At 32.4% G+C, this 27,361-nt stretch overlaps 1 protein-coding gene and 1 long non-coding RNA gene across 2 annotated transcripts in view; both read right to left on the bottom strand.

Moving 5' to 3' along the window:
- Positions 1–27,190, bottom strand: part of LOC149476743 (uncharacterized) — a 105,317-nt gene extending 78,127 nt beyond the window's left edge. Inside the window, exon 1 of the mRNA XM_089711125.1 lies at positions 26,796–27,190. The gene's annotated coding sequence lies outside the window, so the exon portion shown is untranslated. The remainder of the gene's footprint in view (positions 1–26,795) is intronic.
- Positions 3,590–6,801, bottom strand: LOC149476744 (uncharacterized). The gene is made up of 2 exons (XR_016317750.1): positions 6,692–6,801; positions 3,590–3,994 (listed from the first exon to the last, which is right to left on the bottom strand). It is a non-coding gene; the product is annotated as an uncharacterized LOC149476744 (long non-coding RNA).
- Positions 27,191–27,361: the final 171 nt, after the last annotated feature.

Genomic DNA, 27,361 nt, shown 5'->3' with positions numbered 1-27,361 from the left:
TAATTGAAAATATTGAAGTTTTTTCGCACTGAAATTTCTAATATGTATTACAGAACGTATGTGTGATGGGATGACTGTTTCCAAAACACGATTGGAAAAATTTTGCTCGATAAAAAAAAATCCTGAAGTTACCTCTAAAATATCATATAAATTCTCATTACAACTGTATTTTACGATAATAATTCGTATAAAATCACAAATACATAGGTATTTACCTTCTCGATTTCGTGACTGTTTTAGATTTAGAAAATACTAAATATTTTCATTCACTTTTTGATAAAAATGTGAATGGCGCTTACGATTTTCAGTTTCGAGCACGTTGATTCCATACTAAACGCGGACCCCCTCACCGCTTACCTCAGGCCCGAATAGCTGAATTTTCGCTGACCGCCTAACCCCCCTTAAGTAATTATGCGAAGTTTTATACGTAGTGTGGAAGTATCTATTTTATGGCAAATTTGACGAGGTCTCATACCTTAAAAAATTTTTTTTCGACATTTGAATCACGGTTGAAAAACATTGTCCAAACTGAGCCTTCCTGAAAGGACAATTTGGCAAAGTACAAACAGAAAATTTAGCTTACCAATGAAGCGATTAAATAATAAATATATTATGTACGTGTTAAACTATAAAAGGCGTCGAAGTGGCAAACGTCTGGTTATCAGTTGGCTGGATATCGCACGTGTTTATGAGTGTAATACCTACCACAGATTATTAAATAGTTTCTACGTAAGTACGTTAATATTATATTTGCACGTGATATTAATCATATTACTTAGTTTAGTTTGGTGAATGCAGTTCATTTGAAACTTGACTGTTAGGGAGTTGTAGGAAGCCCTATACTGTGAAGTTTGATTTGTTGTGCACAAGCACAGGTACAAATTACTGTACATTAACAGGTACTAAAGGGGACTATTGCCCTCTCATTTATATAGTATTATAGTTAATAGCGATGGTATTATGATTTATGTACAGCTATATTCAAATTTCAAACCTACTTACAAATTGAAAAAAGTCTAACAAATGTATTATTGGTTTGCCTTGTTATTATAAACCTTTAACATGACATGTAAGTTTTAAATATTTTTATACGCACACACGATATAAAATAATATGGTTTTTATTCTCGAAATACAAACGAAATATAGATTAACAAAGTAAGAAAAATTACCACGCATGTTAAATCAACAAATACATAATTTATTCCCAACGTACGGAAGTAACATGCTATCTTGACAACTATTTTAAAAGTCGGTTAAAGAGAGTTGTATCCACATGAATGAATAATGGAAATTTAAGCAAATGAGATTGTGCCAGATAAGCTCCGTACTAGATAACTACTGGTGTGTGAAATGGCGATATTTTCGGAGATCGAAACCTTGGCATTGTTATTTTGAAGGGATATAGGTGATTTATTTATAACGCTATAAATAAGATATTTTGTCAATAGGTTAAGACGTGTGTCCTTTATGACGCGAGCGGTTACCTACATGAATTTTAATTCAGTTTTATATTTTTTAGTAACAGGAATTAGTAACGAGCACTTTCTTTCATAGTCGAATCTAGCTCTCCCTTCTACCTGTCGTCTTTATAAAAGACTAGCTGTTCCCCGCGGTTTCACCCGCATTGCTACGCTCCTGTTGGTCTTAGCGTGATGTTATATATAGCCTATTGCCTTCCTCGATAAATAATCTATCTAACACCGAAAGAATTTTTCAAATCGGACCTGTAGTTCCTGAGATTAAATACACTATTATCAGTGTCCTATTTTATTAATGAAATATTTGTTCATTATTTGTACATACTGTATCTATAAAAATAACCAAAGAATTATTCGTGATATCGGTTTACCACCTTTTTATTCGCCAGTAATACCTGTATATAGGCTTCTGAAAGGAGGCCATACTAAAAAACTTTTTTGTGTTTATTTTTTGTGATATTTATTTGGTCTTATTCTATCGATTGATTGATTGAATAATGCTCAATTGTCCGAATTAACGCGACGAGCGATACCATCGCGTGTGTGAGAGCTGACACATGTGAAGAATAACCTTTGATATAGGTAATATATAAGTTTGGTCTAGTTCAGTGAATTATTATAGACAAAAAAAGAGTGTTTTTATTATTGAATATTGACTAGTTTCTTGTCGGCTCTTTGAGGAACTGTTTTCCGAACCAGCGGTAAATACTAAATTATGTATTTTGATGAATTAAAATTTGAAGGATTACTAGACTAATTGAATATGCATCCGTGGATTTCCATTTACGTATATTATGGGTTTAAATAACATTACCTTCTTTGACCAGATCCATGGTACTTTAAACTCGTGAGCTTATGACCTATGAGATTTTTGGTTCAATTTCAACTCTTACAAAACTACAGATCATCAGATGATCATGATGGCTTTGGCATTAATTCATCCTCAAACACTTTCGCGTACTTGTAAAATGACTATTCTATGGAGGATACGTTCTCCTTTACAATGCTGTTGTTTTCTTGTGTTATTCTTGTTTATCTTCCAATCCCTTGACATAATTCACCATAGCAATTGTCCCAATCAGTCGTGCCTTTGTTAATCAATTGATTGTTACGACACCGCATTGGAGCCTTGTGCTGATCGCACCCGCGTGGGCGTGAGTCAGCGGTCTAATGCATTGACATTATTGTGAACGTACCGTAATCTATTATATTGTTTACGCGTGGATAACAAGGTTTCTGGGTGTAGATTTCGAGGTGAGATGCTGCTTTAAACAATAAGTGAGTCAAGTATACGTAAAGTTATATATATTATGTATGCAGCAGTTCAATACTTTAATTAACAGTTCAATAAATACCCCAACTTCATAAAACGGTAGGTACCGTTAAATTTATATTCTGAATGATATTTAGATTTTAGACGTACCGTTAGTTAATTAGTTATATAACATTTAATAAACTGACTGGCTGATACTTAAATCAAGAAACAATAACATGCAATGCCAGTAATTTCATGTTGTTTCAATCCCCTCGTAAGTCGATGCAGATAATATGAATTGAAAAATCTGTTCAATTTCTACACGCTTATCCACTCCTTTTGAAACATCTTCAAAAAAGAAGGAGGTTTCATTCGACTGTATTGTTTTTTTTTATGTTTGGAACCTTTCTGGCTCGTGTGGTACCATTTTAATTTGGCATAGTTCTGACAGCTTTGAAAGCGGTTTAGGTTTTGTTAAAAACAATTATTATTGAAGTTAATACTTAATAGCCTTAGTCACTATGACATATGAACAACAAAGGTCAATTTACCAACCCAAGACTAACACTCGCTCGCTAACTACACCAAGGATGCTAAAACAACACACAACAAATATTTCAGCCATAGATAATTACCACTGACCAGATAAACCAATTAACGCCTAATTAGTATAATTACAGCATACGTCACATGACTGCAAGTATTTTTAGACGTGACTATGTTTTACTCCCGACTCCGCTCGCTAATTTCTTAACATCTTTATTTTTCATTTATGTTTTCATACAGCGGATTGGAAAGGAACATCAAGTGTATTTTCTATACAAAATTTGGGTTTCTAGATCTAAGATTTTTACATTGTCTGTCTGAACCAATTAAGCACTTTCAGTTAAAATCATTAATGAGAACAATATTTTATTGTTTTTATAATTTCTATTGTGACAACATTACTTTGGCCCAAGATATGATAGATTACAAGTAATAAAGAAATCTTGTCTATGGTAGTACCCCAGTCAAGTGTCAGTCATAATAAGAACCGACTCAGCTTCAATGAATGTTATCTGTATACACAATTCATTTTCACTAGCTTATCGATTTTATCAATTATTTTTCTATTTAACACAAAATCAGTATCATCAATACAATATTATATTAAGCCATTAAGCAAATACATTATAAATGACTGTATTTACATTCTCGTTAAGACGAAAGTGTTTTCGACGTAATCAAACCTTGTTTACGATGCTCCGACTTTCTATTACCTGTAAATAGAAAATCTAATTAGTTTTTTATAGCAATTAAACTGTAGGTAAGTAAGTTAAACTCAAACATTTTAATAAATTTATAAATGTATTGGAGAATGGAAATTTTTTACAGCAACGACATGAAATAGGTTATGTTGGCAAATCTACGCAAATCTAATTTTATAATGATTACATCATTTAATAGATGAAGATTTGGGCTGTGTTGGGTTTGGTGGATTTGAAGAATTAGTAATGTTGAACTTACTTAATTACCTACTAAACGAATTAAAATAAATATTGATACAGACCAACCTTATTGACCAACAGAACTGTAAACAGATAAATTCAGATATTTCTATAATTACTAAGTACCGAATGTTTGCTTAAAATATAAAAGCTAAAACGAAATAACATAACTACAAGCAAAGCCACAGATCAACCTTATAGGCCAACAGATCCCGGAGAGAATAAAATCAGGTATTTCAAATATGTATATAAATAATTTTTACATATCCTTCATTTTATAAAACGCAATAAAGAAGTACAAGTAAAGCCACATCACAAAGCTATGGAAGCAATTACTGACGCCTGCGCATGTTTATATGCATCACATATAAATACGTGACAGTTTTAACAAGCGGCAATTATTTACGTGTTATTTTATTATAACAAGGCCCGTGCGATGGTTACTGATGAGATATTAGAGACTAATTTGAAAGTTCTTTAATTGGAAGTTAATTCGGAACAAAAAGACAAGCAGACAGTATTTTATATAGTTGTAGGTATTATATGTTTGAGTAAATTGTAGGTGTTATTTATTGATATCAAAATAAATACTTTTTAATTAAGTCTGTGAATCTTGCTTCTATTTTTGTGCTATTGCAAACTGTTTCATTGTTAGAAAGTATATAGTTTCATTTTATTTCATAAAACTCTACTTCGTTATACCTACTAAGTTTGTACATTATATCACAATATAAAAATCATATTTTAAGAGTGATAATACCTACTATCATCATTGCTCCAACTTTTAATTACCTAAAACCTATATGATTTTGTATATAGGTTTAGAATTCATAAATCATAATCATAACTTACTATTCAACATAAATAAATACCTACATGAAAAAAATCACATAAAAGAAATACCTTAAATTAATCAGTTAATCAGAAATATAAAAAACAGAAATTTCGCTAACTCCGCCGTTCCTCAAGGAATCAAGTGCAATTGAAAAATCAGTGACCCAAATACGAGTCTATAATCTATATGTATCCATATGACTATATGCAGCTATATACAGAGTGTTCACGTCACAGAGAAGTTTTTAAGCCGATCAATGAACCATGAATGTTTTAATCGATGTTATAACAAGTTTGCTCTGTCGTCGTGTTACTCTACTCTGAAAATTTTTAATTTAACTTTTTCAGGAACTACCTAATAAAAAAACTCTATCGCGATTGGAAATGAAATCAATTATAATTATAAAATGGCGAAATTTAGAATGTGATTTGTCATATACCGTCATGTTTATTTAGACATACATAGGTACTTAAATCTACAATTATAGGTAAGTAACATAATAAAGTACCTAATTAAGATCCTATCAATCTAAAATCCTACTAACAAAATTCTAATTACTTCAAAAACATCGAAAAACCATTTCAAAACTCACACCACATCCAAAAAGTTTACAACACATTACTCCCCTATCCGCAGTCGGTCAAAAGCAATCTACGTGCGGTCTGAGCAAATTGAATTTCGCCTAACAGCCGTTGACCGGAATAAACGGATATGTCGATAATATTACGATATAATCCGTCTGCGTGATGGACAATCGGTAAGGACTAAGGAGTTAATGTTTTTAAGATATTATTTACTTACTAGCTAAAGTGTTAGAAACAAACGAACATTAAGAAACTTTCACATGCATAATATTAGTAGAATTAAGGTTCAAACTAAGTAAAAGATTATTTGTGTGATTGCTCGAATAAGTTTTATGATGTGTTTTTATTTATTGAGGGTAGTAGTATAGGGGGTAGTTGCATATATGCAAGATTTCTCCACTAAAAAAGGGTTTAAAGTGTTGTTACAAAGAAGGTAAGTTGAGCAACGAATGCTACATAAATATTTTTTTATAAACAATATTTTTTTCTAAAATATAAACCGACTACATATTTCAAATCCAAAATATACACATTGACCAACTTGATAATAATCTAATGATTATTACTTAACAGAATATGTCTATAGAACACTGTATAGAACAAAGTTATTAAAGAGTCATCAACGATCGCCTAAGACGATCGCAGAATAATATACAAACTTCATATTATATTACCTGAGCGAATATTTAGCCTATCATTTCCTCAATACTTTGGCATCGCATGCCTTCCTTCCTGCATGTAAGTTGAGAGCTAATTATAATAAACTTATATAAATCTGCATAATTTCCTCTATTCTCTATTTTCTTTATTAAATTAAACACATAATTATTGCAATAAAGTTAATCTTGTCATCACACGCAACTTTTAACGTCAAACGCGTTTCCGAAATAGATTCGTGGAAGAAAGGAAAAAAAGTATAATATTCAGACGTTGGCAAGTTTTAAATGTTACTGTAAAATAATATATTAATAAAATGCGTTTAATTTGTTAATCACACTATATCACGAAGATCTCGAACTGTTTAAAAAATTGATATGCTTATATTCTTACTTTTTATAAGGCTGCTATAGCTTCACCTGTAGGTTTGTATGTTACCGACTTTTTTTAACCCACTTTACCCAGATTTCATTCAATAACACAAGGATCGGTAATAATAGAATTATTCCATTGAAAAGTTACATTTGGGGTTGCATTTTTTAGAGGACGCAATTTTATTTTTTTGATGTGTAGGGGGGTTCAGTGTGAAGCTATCACCAAGTTTGTGGGGTCGCCACCCTTGTCCCACGGCCGCCATCTTGAAAATTGCGGTTGATATGGTTTTTACGATATATCTCTTTAACTATTTATTTGATAAAAAAAATTGTTAACATTGTTTGTTGCAAATTAAATTCTCTACAACTTTGGTCCAGTAACTTTTTGTCGTAGAACTATAAATAAAAAAGTTATAAGCGAAAATGTTCAGAAATTAGAGATATTTATATTTTTCAATAAAACTTTTTTTATCATTTTACGAAGAAATGATATCAGACCATTATTGTAGATTGTTTTTTGAGGAACAACTTTTATATACAACATTTTTTTATTAAGTAAATAGCTAAGATTTTACAGCGCTCCGGAGTGAGTACTATTTTTCAGTACTCTAACTATACAGTATACATATATTATGTGTGTACTAATAATAATTTGTCATCAGTAATTGTTTTTAATATTTTTAATAATTAATAATTAATTATGCAATATTATTAATAATTAATTATTGACTGAACTGACTTGAAGTCTAGAAGCGCGTTTTTTTTACGTCGAAAAGCAGGGCTGAAATGTTCTGCAGTGTGCTTCCATTATTCTGGAGTCTGGGAAAAGAGCCAATAGCCATTATATGTATAGTTAGGAGTACTGAAAAATAGTACTCACTTCAGAGCGCTGTAAAACCTTAGCTATTGACGTAATGAAAAAATGTTGTATATAAAAGTTGTTCCTCGAAAAACAATCTACAAAAATGGTCTGATATCATTTCTTCGTAAAATGATAAAAAAAAGTTTTATTGAAAAATATAAAAAGCTCTAATTTCTGAACGTTTTCGCTTATAACTTTTTTATTTATAGTTCTACGACAAAAAGTTACTGGACAAAAGTTGTAGAAAATTTAATTTGCAACAAATAATGCTAACAATTTTTTTTATCAGATAAATAGTTTAAGAGATATATCGTAAAAACCATTTCAACCGCTATTTTCAAGATGGCGGCCGTGGGACAAGGGTGGCAACCCCACAAACTTGGTTTTAGCTACTCACTGACCCCCCCTACACATCAAAAACATAAAATTGCGTCCTCTAAAAAATGCAAGGTTAGGCCTAAAAAATGTAACATTTCAATGGAGTAAATATAATAATTTCATGACAGCAAAGCTTGTTTTGTAATCTAAATATTTTCTTAAAAGTTAACACGTTCAATGCGAAACATTAATAATTTTTTGTAACACAGTAAATAATCTACGTCAAATAGGCACTCTACCTACCGCCTAGAGCCACCTTAGTGCACAGTGCACACCACAGATATACTAGGTGCATACGTAATCCAGATTTACGTAATCTGATGATGCATAAATGCTGGACAGAGCCTTTCACTGAATTACCGTGTTCGTTACATGGAATAATGATTAGCTTGTGACGATGTTTCGTAAGCCCATGTGAAAATTGTTTGGTTATTAGTTATTACCTTATTTATGTAGTCACTATATAATATTTTTATATTTTTTGGTGACAAGGGATCATTAGATTATTAGATACTGTATAAATTTATCTATCTAAGAAGTTAGAAATTATTGCCATAACCGTGAATTTGCCTGGATACAGGATATTTTCTCTCTGTCTTTAAAAAATTGCCTTTGCTTTGCAATGCCAATACACTGACAAAATATAATCTGAATTTAATGTAAAAAAAACATCAAAACTTTTTTGTTTGTTCTCTCAAAATCCTCATCGCCTGGACCGGTTTTGATGAAACTTTCAGTTGCAGATAACTCACAAAACAACTTGATACTCTTTAAAAAAAGTCTCATAATATATCCTGGGCCCTGGCGAACAGAACCGCGTGCAAACTAGTTAAAAAATAAATAGGTCCATTAGTAATGGGTTGCTACAAGATGTGAATCTTCAATGTGTTTATGTTCCCAATCGAAAACATTAACATATTGTACCGATTGTTCTCGATCCTTCGATATTACAACACTATTGTTTTAGCCGATATAATATTTCTACGGAAATGGAAATCTTCCGGTAACAGTTTTGTTTATTTTAAAAGTATGGGAGAGAAAAGTTTGTCAGGAGATTTGAATGGAGATAATTTGACGAATTGCGCTTTAAACCAGGAAACAATTTTGTAGACATTCAATATATCCGATTTCTTGGCATAATGAACAAAAAAATCAAAATTGCTTTTATGATTTTTTTGTTTATTAAGCCATTTATTAAGCACTGAATGATATAAACGCGAAAGAGTGCAATCTATACATACAAAATAATCTTATATATACCTATCTAGTTATTTAGGTACCTAATACCTAGTACAGTTAACGAAATTACATCAATGTTTTACTAGAACTTGCAGTAAAGTACTAAAACAAAAAAGTCTCAATATATAAGTTCCTTCCGAAGATCAATTGTATTTTATATTATTGTATACTAAAACATCGAAACACATGACATGCATTTGTCCCATAAGTCATATAAATAAAACTAAAACATATAATATTATTGTATACTAAAATAAAACATCGAAACACATGACATGCATTTGTCCCATAGGCCATAACCCACCAGACATAGTACCAAACAGTAATCTAACATTACTGTACCTCAATAGTAAGAACCATACAACGTCATAAATCCCTATTTAAACACAAAGTGAAACCTATTTTGAACTTTAACCCGTTGTAATAAGATTCAAGCCGAAGGAGGTCAGATTTCTATTTAGATTTGATAGCAATTGTATTTATTGTATTGTTTGACATCGAATAATTTTAAAGGGGAAAGTTTGCGTACCGAGTTGGTAAGTTGTTGTTTATAAAAATATATTTTTTATGTATCGTATTCTTTGCCTACTTAAACTGGTTAGGTATTATAGATGGTACTCATTTTATTTATTGCGTCAAAGGTAACGTGGTTAAAAGGCGTAAATTCGAGCCCCAAATTAAATCAGACATTTATAAGTAAAGTATGTACTTTACGAGTGTTCATTTAATTCATTTCATTAAAAAAAATGCAATTCTTGAATTGATTGACTTTGAAGAATACTGAATACTTGGATAGAAAAAAGCATTAAAAACACCTTACACATCTAAGAAATAAACACATTCGCATGTTAATCAAACGATCGTCAACCGTCGAACAAACGGACACGCGAACTATATATAAAATTCTACGTATATAATTACAATAAAGATGCATCCACACGACCATTCAACACATTAATCAAATACAATGCATGTGCATCTGTAGCTTCCGCGTAATTAATGCTAAATATATTTACATACGATATAGTCGGCTGTTGCAGTGAAACGCGTCCTAATTTGTAAATTAACGTACGGACAAATTGGTCCGGGATGTATCGGTCTTAGCAACAAAAAAGCTACAAAGTTTACATAATTTTATATTAAATTTTGCTATTTTGACGCTGCTATCTTGATAGAGCTGTTGTTTCACTCGGTTGAACCTGAACAGATTTTTAAAAAAATGTGCAATACAATCAAGTGTTAATTATGCTCCTTGTATTGTACATTTGAACATGGATGCTTACATGTTTTACTACTTAACAATTAGTCGACATATAGATTACCTACGCAATAACGCAAGGATACAGTGTCGTATGTTACATTGTAAAACAGTAAGCATCCATGTTCATTTATTTAGGGCTGAATATCGTACGAGTTTCTGCAAAATAGTGAAGTTCCTTCGTTGTGACACAATATACAGATACATACAGTAAGGAAACTTCATACAAAATGTTCGAAATGGCTCCCCCCCCATCAAGCGTGTTTACAAGGGTATTGAGGGGGATCGATAGTAGCGGGTGACACATCCACAGATTTTGAATATAGTATGGAAAAAAGTTTAAAGTGATGTCAATTCACATTAAATAAATATCGATTGTTTCAGTTTGTAGCCCTTTCAATAAATATATTTGTAAATACCATATCTGACTACAAGTTAAAAAGAGACTATTTTTTAATTTCTATAGATATGGCAGTATGAGTTTTATATTATGTTGACATATTTTCTATCAAAATGATAGCTACAAATAGTACCTATTAGGAGTCCAGTCTGTTTAAAGATCGCATCTATTTTTTACGCAATCTAGAAGAGCACGAAAATATAAAAAAGGAAACCTTAAAAAAATCTTGTTTAAATTTATGTGCATAATTACGTAAATATTAGGGAAGAAAAAGATAGATATTATAATTATTGTTTTTTATCGATACGTGGCGTCTCCACTTTGTCAAGCACTAAGCCTGTCAAACTATTTTCTTTATCTTCCTAAAACAAAAAGGTAGAGGTTCTATGCTCGTATAATAATAATTTTAATTTATTTTTGCATATTTTGTGTTTTTTAATTTAATTTAATTTATCGTTTTAAAAATAATTTAGTAGGTATACCTAAATACAAGTATTGTAAATTCTGGTTTAAAATAATTATTGAATATATGTATAATACAAATATCAAGCATTATAAATAATTTAGGTACATTAAATAGCCTTCGGCGTCCATAACAGAACTAGATTTCGAAATATAGCACTGATAAAAACGTATTTACTTTTACAAGCTGTATTAATTCGGATTGTTTCTTCTTGTAAATTCATATTTAGGCTACACCACAGGGCTACACCATTTTTGTATTTTAACGGGTTTTAATCTCCAAATTACCACAAAATCAACTGTGAAAAAAAGCAAACAGAAATATACAGGCCGAATTGATAACCTTCTCCGTTATTTTTCAAGTCGGTTAAATATCAAAAAGTAACAGCCCTATAGCTATACGTCATAATTTCATGGGGGGGGCTTAGTTTCCTAACTGTATGTACGTAGTATATATCTGTCAACTGTGGTTGTGAGGACTTAAAATCTTTAAAAATACTCGATAGACAACAAAATTTACATTCATATCAATATATCTACAATTCCAAACCCGCGATATTATTTACAACTTAGAACAAAGTCGTGATACACTTAACCAGGTAAAAAGTTATCTGCATATTAAATAACTTAGATATACGATAAACAGTACTGTTTTACGCTACAGTAAACGAAACTTTATATAATAAACTATATGTAAAATATATTACCTAATGAACCGCGAAAATATAACGTGAAAACATTGTATTTTCGTTTATGATTAATCAAATATATACCTACTATTAAATGACGTTTCTACTATAATTTTTTACACTTTATCGTTAACAAAATTCAATGGCTTTATCTTGTTTGTTTTAGCGTTTCTATGGCAACCGTTAATCGCACAGCATTATTGAAATCGTAAAAGTCAATCACAAATTGGTTTTCATTAAGCTACTAAGATTTGAACAATGAACTTAAGAGCCCCTTGTACTGAAAGTTTAGGCATTTTAGGCACTGAGATGGCTCGCGCCCGCGTTGCGCAGGAGCCGGCGCGGCATGAACTCCGGTGACCTATGAAGGCGGGCGATTATGCCACAGTATAAATAAATCAGTAGTTCGATTTTATTTGCTATCGTAGGAATGTTGTTGATAAATAAATTTACTACTTATCCTATACCATTAAACGAGCAATATTTGCATATTTATATATTTGTTTGTATATATACAGTGTGGAAATTTTCGATGTGCCCTGAATGGAAAGTACTTGAAATACTAGGGATAGCAAATTTTTCTGAAAGGAAACATTCCTTTTTCAAATTTTATTTTATTATTCAAATCGATAGAAACAATATAAAAGATAATTTATTGTTAATTTCTCGTAAAAATTTTTTGGTCTATTTTATACATACATTTAAAGTTTAAAATGAAACTCTCGTTCTGGATACATTAATTTATTTTCTTCTGAAAATATTGGTAATAATAATTAAAAGTAAAACAAATAAAAAAGGCAAAATAATAATTGAATATAAGTATGTAATAAGTAAGTTAGTGTATTCAACCAACTTAAAAAAGTGTGACTATTTTACAACAATTTGAATAATAATCAATTAATGATTTGTATTATTGTATACAATATCGAAGCTTTTTAAGAAATGTATAAAATACTTTTTTATGAATTATTAATTATTATCATACATCATAATATTATGTTACCGGCAATATATTAAACCCTTCTTAGTAAATGTATGTTATTCCGAGAAACGGTCGGAATGAAATAAATTATATTCGTCACATTACCTATGATATCTTTAAATCTGAACTTTTCCTAAGTAGCAAATGTGGGTGGTTTATAGTTTTGACCTCATATTCGTTAATTGCTACCCCAAAAACCATGAAAATGACACCCATCACGAAAAAAGTCAAATTTTCGTCGGCGCCATCTTGGATTGTTGTTTCATAAAAATAATATTTGTCATACTCATTGAATACAGATCAACCAACATCATAATAGTCTTTCTACTAGTACTTCAAAACTTTGCCGCTATTCCTATTCAATAACCCATAAAAAAGAGGATCTCAGGCAAGGTAATTTTTAAAACATAATTTTAAATCACTACATAGTATAAAACAAAGTCGCTTTCACTGTCCCTATGTCCCTTTGTACGCTTAAATCTTTGAAACTACGCAACGGATTTTGATGCGGTTTTAATAGTTCTTTCGATTCCCGGTCGAAGAAAATGAATTTTTGAAAATCTTTGAATGCAGTTCTATTTCTTTTTAAAAATAAAGGATATTTGCTATCTCCAGTATTTCTAGTACTTTCACCCAGGGCCCATCGAAAATTTCCACACTGTATTTACAAACAAATATATTAATATGCAAATATTGTTCGTTTAATAGTATAGAATAAGAAGTTAATTTATATTTACAACAATAATCCTAGGATAACTAACAAAATCAAACTACTGATTTATTTATACCGTGACGTGCTCGCCGTTTTACTCGCCGCTCGGTTCTAATACGCGAGCGGCGACTGCAACGTGGTCGGGAGCAAAACTAGCACAGGTCCTCCTTCGATGACGTCCGGCTGGACTCTGGCGGCACTGACGTGGTGCGCGCGAGTCGCATTTTACGTATTATATTTTATATAGAAAAAAATAAGGGCTAAATTAAAAATCTATCCAAAAATTTCCCTGTAAAACCTGATTAGTAAATGAAATGTCAAATTTTCATAAACATAGCGTTCCCCTAATTCTCATAAAACTGATTATGCTTTTAAAATCGATGTTACTTCTGATTTTTTTTTGATCGAGTCAAATGTTTAATATTGTGTTTTTATCCAAAAAAGTCACTAGATCAAACGTTTATCTGTGCTATATATTTTTTTAGGATTTTAAATATGATGATTTCTATCCAAAAACCATGATTTAGAAACATACATTTCGGAGCAGGGCCCCTTAAATTTTAAAAATGCGTAAGATTTTATTTCATAATAAAAAACCCTTCATTCAACCGAATACAAGAGAAACCTCTGGAACGTTCTGGAAGTTTCGACACACAATTATCAAAGGGCTCACTACATTACGATAAGAAATGACTCAAACCTTTCTCGGAAACAGAACAAAGGTCCTTTTAGCCGTCCTAGATGTTCACCGAATCTTAAATAAATAGTACGCATTGATTAAATAATGTCTAAATTATACATATATAGCAAACTACACATGAAAACAATTCCTAATTTGGAACTATTTCCTAATTAGAAACTGTTTTAATATGTAGTTTACTAACATAGTACCTACCTAAACAGTAATTAAATAACACAAAGTTTTGAGATGTTCGTGTTTTACTTTACTTCCTGTGTCGGTAATATGATCATGGTAGTGCATTTTAATATCATCAACAAATAGTTTTATAGATAACAACTTCATTTTATCATACTTTCTGTATTTAATGTTATGATTGAAAATCTTTCTTATTAATCCTACTATATAATATTATAAATGCGAAAGTTTGTCAGGATGGATGTGTGTGTGTGTGTGTGTGTGTGTGTGTGTATGTTTGTTACTCTTTCTCGCAAATACTACTGAACCGATTACAATGAAATTTGGCACACATATAGAGGGTAACTTGGATAAATACATTGGATAGGTTTTATCCCGGAAATCCCAAAAGAACGGGAACTATGCAGGTTTTCCTTTGAAAACGAGGGCGATGCCGCGGTCGAAAAGCTAGTAAAATAATAATTTAAATTTCAGTTAAAAACTACTAACTTCATTCTTGTTATAATAATTACGAAACAGGTCAAGTTAAAACAGACCAAAACTAAGTTTAAGTATAATTAAGTACGAGTGACTGACAATTTAATAAGAGTATGCAACTAAAGTTTTGCTTTCTTAAAAGCTATCGAAACTAATAAAGTACGTAGGTACCTATATCTGAAAGAGGTATTAAACTAATAGAAACACGTCACGCTGAACCAAAAGCAACAAAAGTATCAAACCATTTCAAGTGCCATAGTCCATGAAGAAAAGTATCAAATCATTTCTTCAAGTTCCATAGTCCATGAAGAAAAGTATCAAATCATTTCTTCAAAGAAGTTATAGTCCATTCATAAATTTTTCGAGCAATCTGCGGACAGCTTAGGCCATAATTTTGCTGAAGTATTGTTAGAGCAGACAAAAAACTTTCTCCTTTTTTTGAACACTAGGGTTGTGAAACGCTGGTTTGTTTTTATTTTGAATATTTAAGATTTTCGATGCATTGGAGTTTGTTTTGGGAAGGAAAAGAGTACAACTTATCTAAACATGAAATGGAATAAGATAATAATATGTAATAAACTAGACAGGTATAGTAACTATAAGTATTTGGTTATAGTAGTAGATATTTAATAATTTATAAGATTTAAAAAAAAGAATAGGTAGTATGTTTATGTATAACATAGTTTAAAAACTTTATAAAATAGCCAAGTATAAAATAACGAAATAAAATCGTTCATGCCCTTGGATATCACACCTTTTATTCAAATTAAAACCGAAATACTTTAAACATTTAATTAATCATCATACATATTAAACTTAATCAATAAAAACATTTTAAATAATATCTTAGCCCTGTTAAAGTGATGAAACTGCATTACAATGCACTATAAGGTTTGCGAAAGAGCCTGTTGGCTCCGATGATTATGGTGTGTGACGGAGACAGCATCGTGCCACTACTATGGGAACTCACTTTTATCTCACTCATTCTGTACTCGATTTCAAATATAACTCACACCTATACAACTAGCTAAGTCAAATAATACAAATATTTACGAATCAATAAAGTACACTACCCTAATGTTTTATTTCCTAATCAAAAAAAAAATTAATTAGACACTTTCAAATCATGAATTAGTTTGTTATTACACGAAATATAAACTCTCTACGTCACAGATATAATTTCAAGTGTAAGTAGTGAAGGTTTAAATTGTGTATTACACCGCACACGACAATTTAAAACCTTCATACATTCTTGCGTACAGATCACGCATACACCTGCAAAGTACAAACTCATTCTCGCTTACAACTCGAAAGCAACCCATTACACCGTAGTAGGCGCCGGTCGTTGCTTGTCACAGTCGACTGCTGCCACGGATCTGGCCGACATTGGATTGTTTTAACGTGAGGGGAATATATCAATAGAAATGAATGTTTAACGGATTCATTACTACGGTATTATTTCATACGTTTTCGTATTCATGAGTTACCGCGATTTGGACGAGGTGTTATTTTATTTCTTTATTAAGTTCCGCTTTTATTACTGAGAAGCTTCTAGATGTAAATATGGAAGAATGGCGAAGATATTTTATGGGATTTCGTTATTTAAATGAAAATATAAGTAAAGTTGGTAGGTAAAAGACGTAACTGATTATTGAGTGTGGATACTTCGGTAGAAACCCAACTGAAACTGCTAACTGCGTGAAAATTTTGAGTGTTAATAATTTAATAGGGCCATAATGTTTTTAAGTTAAAACATATCAATTATCAAGCTACAGAACGTACTACACGCTTAAACAGTAAACCCATTTGGGAATTTATTTTATTTCAGTATTTACATCTTTTAAACTGTAACTACATTTACAAACAGCATTTCAAAACATTTTAAAATTACAAGGGCATCATTTAGTATGTCAATTATATGCATTTACTAGGTAATATTATGCTCTGTTTAATTCAAATCACATTTAAACTTGAACATTAAAATAAATTTATAAGAAAAATAAAATAAAAACAAAGGGAATATTAATTAATGGCGTTATTATTATAATGATACACCCCAACGGATTTAACGAATTTTGGCCAAGTCAGCCGATGAACAGCGACTACGTACAACAAAAAACATTATCGTCATTTCTGCAAAGCCAAAAAATGGCAAGAAAAACGGCCAAATTATTATAACAATACTAGCGGTCCGCCCCGGCTTCGCCCGTGGTACATATGAAAAATAGATGTTGGCCGATTCTCAGACTTACCGATATGCACAGAAAATTTCATGAGAATCGGTCCACCCGTTTCGGAGGAGTATGCAGACTAACATTGTGACACGAGAATTTTATATATAAGAAGATTATGCTTACATGCCACGAATAATCTTATAAAAGTTATCTCACGCGTAAGAAGATAGATAGATAGATAGATAGATCATCGGGTAGATTATATTCTGGAATACAAAATGTTATTTATTCGTTTACCACATGCAAAATTCGTGAAGCTATAACGTGAAAAATCCGAAAACGTTTTAATAATAAACACAGAACATGTAAATTAAACAGTATAATAACTCAATTCGAATCCGAAATATATTTTACGGTGTAAGGTTATGAAAATAACGTTATCTTTAGTAAACAGTTATGTAGCGTTTCATTTTTCTTAATTCAATACATTATTACTCAAAGTCGTTGAACTTACGGTATGTGATCATCGAGATATATTACGTACATTCTATCTCGATGTATGTGATTATGAAAGTTATTTTTTCTTACACGAAATTAACTTTTAAACGCATTTTGTATTTAAATACCTAAACAGTATTTTCTGTACCTATTGTTTCCTATGAAATACGTAATAACACTCTTTACATAAGTACATTGACGACAATAAAATTAAATGTTATTACTCGCACCTGTAAGAAAAAACCGGCCAAGTGCGAGTCGGACTCGCGCACGAAGGGTTCCATACTATCATCTATAATAGAAAATCACGTTTGTTGTAGGTATTACATATACTAGGTATGGGGAAACGCCTTAAAATTTTTTTATAGGTATCAGCTATTACGGTTTATAAGATACAGCCTTTTAAATGTACAGTTGTCGCGTTTGTAAAAAAAAAAACAACAATTTAAACCTGATAAAAGTATAACTAATAACAATTTACATACATATTTATAAAATAAAAACATAAACAAATAAACAGGTAGATACCACAACGTGCCTTGAACTTTCACCCTTTAAAGAAAGGGTATAAAAATAAATCACTCAACGGGCCCGATATTTACTTACGGTACGAAAGATAAATTTTTATTAACAAATAAATATACTGCGTGTTAGGAGGTTAATGTTATCACAGCTGAACACATCATACCTTCACTTGTACGGTCAGCAAACAAGCTTAGTTGTAATCAGGTTACGTTTAATAGATTTATATTTTAATAAAAGTTTAATTTACGCTAGACTCAACTTGTAGCCTACTTATAAAGTGTAGGTTTGGATTATTTGGTTTAAAACGGTTCATTGGACTTGGAAAAAATTAAGTTTGAAATAGACTTAGTACACAGTTTCACTAGAAAGGTATACTGGATATAATTGGCATCAATAATCTTGTCGAACAATAATCCATCTCTGCACTAGATTTCTTTTATACGGCGTTTTTGCGGGAAATATAAACATCAATACCTAACCTCAATTACACAATATAGTGTCTTATATCCCAGTTTTTATAGGCGTTGCCGGAGTGGGTGGCTAATAATAATACCCATAAAAGCGAAGATGTGACTATGAAATAATACATGTACACAGTATACACTTATGTGTCCTATAAAATATAATATCAGCAGTGTACGAAGAATCTGAAGGAAGAAAACTAATTTTGCGTGACGCGAGTTGTAATGAAGGACGTTGCACATTCAAAAATATTATACTGGAAAATCGAGTACATCATTTCACATCAATATCAAACGAACATTTTTACGCTGACGCTACATCAAAATTGAACGATAGCCATCCATAGATGTTTCTTTCCAATCATGGTATTACACGGTCTGTCTGTGTATAATTCAATAACAATTTCTGCGTTCCGCATTATAAATATCGGTTTTCTTGGGAAACTATTATCTGATACGCACGTCTATTGACAATTGGGTTCTCATGGTGTTATTAAAACCGTTAAAAATAATGAAATAATCTCACTCTAGATAAGAGTTGTTGTTAACAGAGTAACAGCATAAAGGAGTGAAAATGTTCGCCGATTTAATTAAAGACAACCTATTACTATTATCTGGATACCAAGTCTCGGGTAGGTAAGAAGACATCGCTCTGTGATAGTGAAGGTTATCGAAAAAAATACATTCAAAGATTTATTTACAAATTAAATATTTATTGCTCTGGAATATAAGACTAAACTAGATATATATAAAGCTTTCTACTTTATCGTTAAAAAGCTATTCTTTCAAACAATGTTTTGTAAGAATGCTTCAAAGGGTTTGTTTGCAACAATATTTTACATTCATACAGTCCATTATTACGTATTATAATCCCCTTAGTAATACATATAAATACATGACCTTAGCTTCAGAGTTAGCGATATAACCCAGTCACGGAAGTGAAGCAAATAGGCTTACATGTTTAAATTGCCAATGGTGGCGAATTAAGCTGCGGATTTACATCTATTATTAGATTTTCTCACTCCACATTAGTTTCTCTTTTATCCAAGGATTTCTTCCTTGTATTTGTCACTCTCAATAAACGTACGAACTTATGTATTTTTATGCCTATCTGCAACTTTCTCACTGAGTCAAGATTAAAATTAGAATATTAACTTGAATTGGCCAATATAAACAATACAATAGTCATCACGCTAAAACAAAAGTTACAAAATGTGAATTGGTTTGGTGTAAGCCATACATCTGGTCACACATTCGACCCCCCGTGACGAACATTCTATCTAGCTGGCTAACGAACAGAACAAACGAATATAAATATTATTAAACACCTGAAAGTCTAAGCAATGCAGTGCAAAGGTGGTTACCTTAACCGTAACCTATCCCTTGAAATAATAAGCAACCAGTTATTATTTCAAGTGATAGGTTCGCAATAACCATGGCTGGTGATTGCAATATGAATTTGCCAGTCAGCTCAATTCAGGGCGTAAACTGTCTGGAAATAAGAGGTCATAAATACGGTCCCAGGTCGTAGAAACAAACTTCTAAACACCTCACACAATATTTAATACAGACTTTAATATAATAGAATATTCTTCGTAGTATTTATCATAAGTCTACACGTCACGTAATGGAACCAGGGATTCTAGGATTGGATAAGGGATTTTGTTGCGGGATTGCCGCCATCCCGATCCGGGATTTAACCGAACGTCCTCCGCCGAATTCCAATTATATTACCTTATTACCGAAATTGTGTAACAATGACTTGTATCTTGGGATTCTTTAACCATCCTAATGGTATCTCAACCATCTCTCAACCATCTTCTGCTAATCGATTTGCCTAATAGGCGCAAGAAATGCCCAGAAGTATATTACTTATAAAAATTACGTTAAAAATTTACGTTATTACTCATTAGTCATTACTATTAAAAATAACAGGCTATGAAAAAGGTTAACACATAGGTATCAACCTTATAACCGAAATAATTGTACGTGTTGTTGGAATCTTTAACCATGGTCATGGGCTTCAATGAAAAATACTTTGTACGTGTTAGACCAGCTCCTGCTAATTTTGCTCAATAATGATATACCCAGAACTCCTTATAATACACATTAACATCTATTAGTAATTACTGATAAGGATAACATGCTCAGAAAAGGTTCCATCACCCAACATAACGTGACGACTCTGAATTCTTACTCAGAAAGTGTGGCGTGCGATCAATCGTGCGTCGGAGTTTTTGTCGCGATCTCTGGCTTAAGTTAACGCACCTTAATTACTTGCGTACATGTCATGATCGCATTTAGATTTATACACTGTGGCTAGAAGGACACTCTTGTACAAGGCCTATGGTCATTATCTGAGGTAAATTTGTCTGCATCTTGGTAGAATAGTGTTAACTCTCCTGGGACGGAAAATCAAGCTCGGAAATTCATATATATTTTATGAAATTTGTAATATACTAAAATGTTTCGGCAGCATCCAACGATGATCTGCGACCTTCATTCATAGGTAGAGCTTTATAATTTGAAGCTTTAAACATTTTTTTATGTACTTACTTACAATAGTTATCTATCTACACACTCTGTTTTGACCATGTTTTGACTCATTATAATACAGTTTTACTATCAAGTAAACCTAACCCTCAAAACACAGCTTACTAATGTTCATATACATATTATACAAATATGATTGTATTGATAAAGGGAATTCTGAATAATAACACACAGACAATAACACTACATAAGGAAAATCAAACAATCAGTTACTTGGAAACCAAACTATATTTTAATAGGACGACCAGTTAAAATGGTTAAAGTTATTAAAAACCGCTTAAAATTCCCGATAACACTATCAGAAGGACTCGTGCTACTTGGCTTTACGAGGGTAGATAAACTCGAGCCAAAATCACTGCACTGTAGTTCTTATTTTTAGTTTTTAGGGTTCCGTACCTCAAAAGGAAAAAACGGAACCCTTATAGGATCACTTTGTTGTCCGTCTGTCCGTCCGTCCGTCCGTCTGTCAAGACCCTTTTTCTCAGGAACGCGTGGAGGTATGAAGCTGAAATTTATATCAATTACTCAGGTCTACTGTCCCTTGAAGCTGTGAAAAAATCAAACTTTAAGCCAACGCAATCAAAAGATACAGCCGTTTATGCCGCAAATTTTCGACACTTGCAAGGGAATCAAAACCTACAGGGTGCTTCCCGTGAACTCAGAATCTTGAAATTTGGTACGAAGCAACGTCTTATAGCATAGATAAAGGAAAAATTACAAAAACCATAAATTTTTAGTTACATCACATAATACATTTTTTTTAATAATTTTAAACTTACTACCACGGAACCCTCGGTGCGCGAGTCCGACTCGCACTTGGCCGGTTTTTTTTATTTAACTACCTATATGTTGATGATTTTACAGTACAAACATGAGCAATGGCATTTCCAGATTGTTTCCGACCCAGCCTTATTCAAATACCCTATTTGATCATCTGCCCATAACTTGACATTGGAAGAATCCGTCCTGACTGGGATCGGGAAGTAATACCCTATTGTGCAGTAGGTACTTACGTATGAATCCTGTACGCATAGTAGTGTTTTTAAATATATCTCAGAAAGTATTAAATGAGATTGGGCGCCTTGGACAAATTTCGGTCATAGCTTATTATTACTAACCAAAAATCTGGTTTCCAGTAACATAATTTCGTAATGAGAAATGAAATAAATCGGAACATAATACCGCATTACGAGTACTTTAACAACAATGGGTGCGATACCAGTCATCGAGAACAAAGGCCACTCGAAACTTATGTGCATACGGCATATATTTGATTGCTCTATAATCTGTATTACTTCTCATACTTTGCTATTGGCCATAGTTAATACAATTTTATGTACCTAATACCTATATTTATTTATTTTGTAAAATACCCTCATCATCGACGATATTTGAAAGGCTTTATAAATACGATTGCTGGTTTAAGTTTTATTTGTACAGTAAAATTTCTTCGCTTTTCAAGCTAGCAAGAAATTCTCGGAAACAATAACTGAAAAGTTATCTACCGTCATTTGTCAAGATGATCCACCGAGGTATAAAAAATCGCATGCGAAATTGCGTATTTATAATTGTTCTGCTAATAAATTGTAGCATGCACGACTGCACTAAAGAAATACAGATCACAATAAATCTAGACATTCTCTTTGCTCTATTGTTATATTATGTTACATATCACTGACCTCTATAGGAGGACCATTGACTTGCTCTTACGGATAAAAATAAAATAAGCGTATACTATCTTTCATCTTCATCGCGAAATGAGAGGATTTACAATAAGATATGTAGAAAAAGCTTAATTTACGGTTTATGTTTAGGCCACTTAATATTGATTTATATTGTCAAAGAGCGATCGGTACACTAGCTATAGCTCACAGCTCCATTTATGTAGAGATATAAATAGTATGTCCAATTCAATGATTCGTAAAATCAGTCATAAACCTACATGTGACGCATTACCAGCGCTGTACTCATACCTACAAAGTACGACGCCAATAAAAGCGAGTCTTGATAAAGTATTCGCTACGGAATTTACTATTATGGCTTCCCACAAAACATATAAGTGCCGATAAACCATCAAATTCGTGTTTTACTATCAATTCAGCGTCACGGACACGGAAGTCGTGGGATTTTTACACGAACTACCAATTTTGGGTACTCTCCAGTTGTGTACGGCGTATTTTGAAATGGTTTTTTCGCTATAAACGGTATGGCGATATTTAGATTTGAGGAACGGGGCCTGATTGAGTTTGGAGGAAAATAGCTGGCCGTGACAATACGACACGTTTGTACTTTACCCCAGAAGCCCAATTTATCAAAAAAAGCCGCCGCGTCACGTGCGTTAACATCGATTTAGTAGAACTTTATCTGATGAAAGATTTTGTATGAGAATTGCTGGAAAACGAGAAAAGAATTGAAAAGATCAACAGCACTTTGTGTTTTATTTTGCTTGCGCAACATGCAACATGCAGCAAATCTTTATCCGATGCGAATTATACATACCTTGATTTTTACTGAATGTACCAATCTCGGAAGCAGCTGCAGCGTTCCAATATAAAAACTTATTGTCCTTCTCTTAATTTTAACCTAGAATATTAAGTAGAGGTTACTCTTATATTACATAGAACCAGCTAAAAATATTTCAATTGTAAGCGAAACGTTACTTATCAACTTGTTTACCTTTACACCCATTAATGGTTAAACAAAGGTAGATTACCTAAAGTATGTGATGTGGAAAAATTCACCATACAAGGTAAAATGTTACATGCCAAGCTGATGACGTATGCAAGATTAATTGTTAATGATATGTCACCATTGCTGGTGTTAGTCATGTCCTAGAGGTACTAGGTTTGATTGAGCATTATTACTTTACTTTACATCATGTTACAGCTTTGCTCGTAAAGATTGTGTCGTTTACCCCAAATTGTACTAAATCTTTATACTGCAAACAGACCTGTTTTTATGTGTATTGTTTTTTTTTATTTGGAATAAGACTTCTTGATTGTTTCTACTACATAGATTATTGTTATAAATTAGGTTCGAAATACTGAAACTCAGTTTAAATCAGTAAACATTTTCGTATCAGTGTGTCGTCCACTGCTGGACAAAGGCCTATCTCAAGGAATTCCACTACAACCGGTCAGCAAACATATCATTGTTATTTTGATTTTACGTGACTTTATATTACCTTACTTCAATGTACTCCTTTAGCTTATTAAATATAAGTATCGCGATTTACATTAAATTATTTAAGCATTTCGAGCACTGGTATCGAAGACGAAGGCGTAGTTCAAGGTAAGTAAATAGTAGGCCCGCTTTATTCTTATCCAAGCAAACCAAAACTGTTGCGGAAGACTATTAGTTGCAGGCAGACTGGTAGTTAGCAGAAAATTATGTTCGTACTTGATACTAACGTAAATTGAAACAATAGACGTGGGTTGTATGAGTAACGAATGAAAAGCAGCTGCAACCTTATTCTAAACAATTTATTGACAGTTTACAAGCAGGATGCGGGTTGAAGTTCCTACTTGTCTAGACATTTGATCCTTCCACCAGAGAGGGTATTGTTTCACGTATGGTAAATGTTAAAAATATGTACCTAATGACGTTTCAAAAGTGCTTCTAGAAGAAGTCTAATTGAATAAATAAATGTTTGAGTTTGAGTTTGAGTTATAGTGTCAGATTTTCAAGAACATAGTCTTCTATTGATTTTCCTGTACGCGATATATGATAGAAAGCTGAGTCCATTATTTGTCCACTTTTTGTCTGTTATTTTAACTTAGATTTTTTTTGACTCACATGTTCTTAGAAATAATGTGAAAAATGGTAGGTAGGTACCTATTTTTTAAATCAATCAACATCCAATTAGGTAATTAAGTATAGGAAACTGATGCCTCATAAAAGTTAAACTAATCTTGCATAATTAATCAGTTAAATGAATTAGTAACACATATTCGGTGATCTAAATGTTATCATATATTTCGTTATAATTATTTAATTCTACGGATGAGTCATAATATCATAAAAAATGCGAGACTAATTTTTTATTGGGTATTCCGGTTTTATATCTGATTTGCTCTTCGAATATTATAGGTAGCTTAGAACTTTGTAGGTATGTCAGTAGATTTTCACGCGTAACCCCTTTGAGGGGTTAAAATTGATTTAATAATATGCACCCACATAATCAAAAAAATATAAACACAGTGCTTTAGAGAAAGGATGGATGAGGCATTGGATTATGGATATTAGTCTTTGCTCAAGCAAAGACTAATATAATCCAATACCTTGAGGTACAGAGTAGAGACTAAACACCATAAACTACCTTCTTTTTTTAAGCGCAAAATATTGAAGGGATTTGAACTTGGTACGATAAAGTGAAGCCAAAAACTATAGTGAAATCATGAAAAACATGAAGTAGCTGTAATTTATTTTTTTCATACAAAAATGTATCAAAGTTTCGTAAAACGTCAACACAAAGGAAAGTAGGTAACATTTCAAAGTAAATTAAGACCCTTTTACTCGCAGGTGGCTAGAATCAACAAAACTTTGTAAACAGTTGAGATAAGAAACCCAACGTTGAGTCACAGCGACCTTGAATTGTCGTACAAAAACTGGCATAGGTACAATTAGTTTTTTGGAAGTAATAAAAGCAGAGCAACATGAATTCGTTTCCTTTCTGGTTGGTTTTGTGTCGAAGTCATGCCTTATTACGTTTTGATAAACATGACTTTAAATTCATAAAATATTTATTTTGCTAGTTGTGTGTGGTTACGAAACTGTTTATAAGACATTAAAAGTCCATCTAAATATTTAACACAAAATGCAATAAAATTGTGCATTCGCTGAGATACCGTTATCTTTCGCCCATAATAATTATACGTCATTAGTTTTAATTTATCTGCAAACAATTCCTTATCTGTCAACTAACAAATCGTGCTATTTTTAAATATGGAACATTTGGAATTCGGATTTCAGTTTTCGGTTTTCTCTTCTGTGTCTGTATTCTGTTCTGTGTCGTCGTGTATTCAGAAAATTAAAGTTTGTTAGACGATGTTAGACTTATGAGGTATGACTATTGGATTTAGTGTGGAATTGAAACCTGACATATTTTTTCAGTTAGACCGCAGTCGGTGTGGGAGAACCGGCTTGACGGGGGAACGGCAAGTCAACAGGTAGGGTATAGGGCACTGACCTACAGTCGACGATGCTATGAATGGCAACAGAAAGTTCAGCTGATGGAATTAAACAGGATTCCCTAATCCTGTTTGAGTATTTTAAATTTTTAATTCTCTGTAAATATATTTCATGTAACTTAGATAAAGTTCTATCAACTGCGTGGATAATAAGCCGTTGCTCTGTTAGAAAAGTGGCTGTTTCTTTTATTTTTTATGTTAGGTAGACGTTATTCAATATCAACCCTAATTCCTAAATGTAGACTTCATTGTTACGTTACGTGGATATCGAGTGTATAATCATATTCAACTTAACGTTCATTAAATGTGCAAAATAATTATGGTAAAAACTTGAGTTAACTGTAATTGGCAAAGTAAATAAGTAGGTAATGTCGAAAAGCCACTCACCTTCTTGCAACTGAACGCGAAACGCGTTGTTTCGAGTTAGTTGCCAGCCGTGTCCTTATGAACCAAAAGGTCTACTTTCGCCGATGATCGCCAGACCAAAGCATCAACCATATACGGCCCTCTCTCGTTAGGCGAACTTATTACGCTCAACAAAACAGTAACGTTCAATTGAAACGGTAAATTGCAATTGCAAAAAAATACACACAGCACAAACACTAAACGACTCAATCACTAAAGCACCGCACTCATATTTTTGAGGTTATAAAGTAGTTTTACAACTCTGGGCCGCTGGAGAAAAGTTCAAAACTTCGGATGTCGGAATACGTTTGAAATCAACGACACAACTTGTTGGGGCGATGCCGCCGCGCGAATGGCAGCGTCTAGTCGGCAGTCGCAACTTTGCTTTCGTCTCGACTCGGTGGTCGCGCTTTGAGAAGAATGAACGAAAAGGACACATAATATAATTAGCGCTTGGGCTAGAAAGAGCGCGAAATATGACCGTTCACCATAGGTGCCATCCTGCCCCCTTTCCCTAGATGCGAAATAAACTTTTTAGCACCTGTATA

The sequence above is a fragment of the Colias philodice genome, chromosome 26 (genome assembly GCF_061535455.1).
Source record: "Colias philodice isolate Cphi_HAF_F1 chromosome 26, ilColPhil1 Martin Lab GWU primary, whole genome shotgun sequence".
Lineage (NCBI taxonomy): Eukaryota > Metazoa > Arthropoda > Insecta > Lepidoptera > Pieridae > Colias > Colias philodice.
This window is presented reverse-complemented; position numbering and strand designations above follow the sequence as displayed.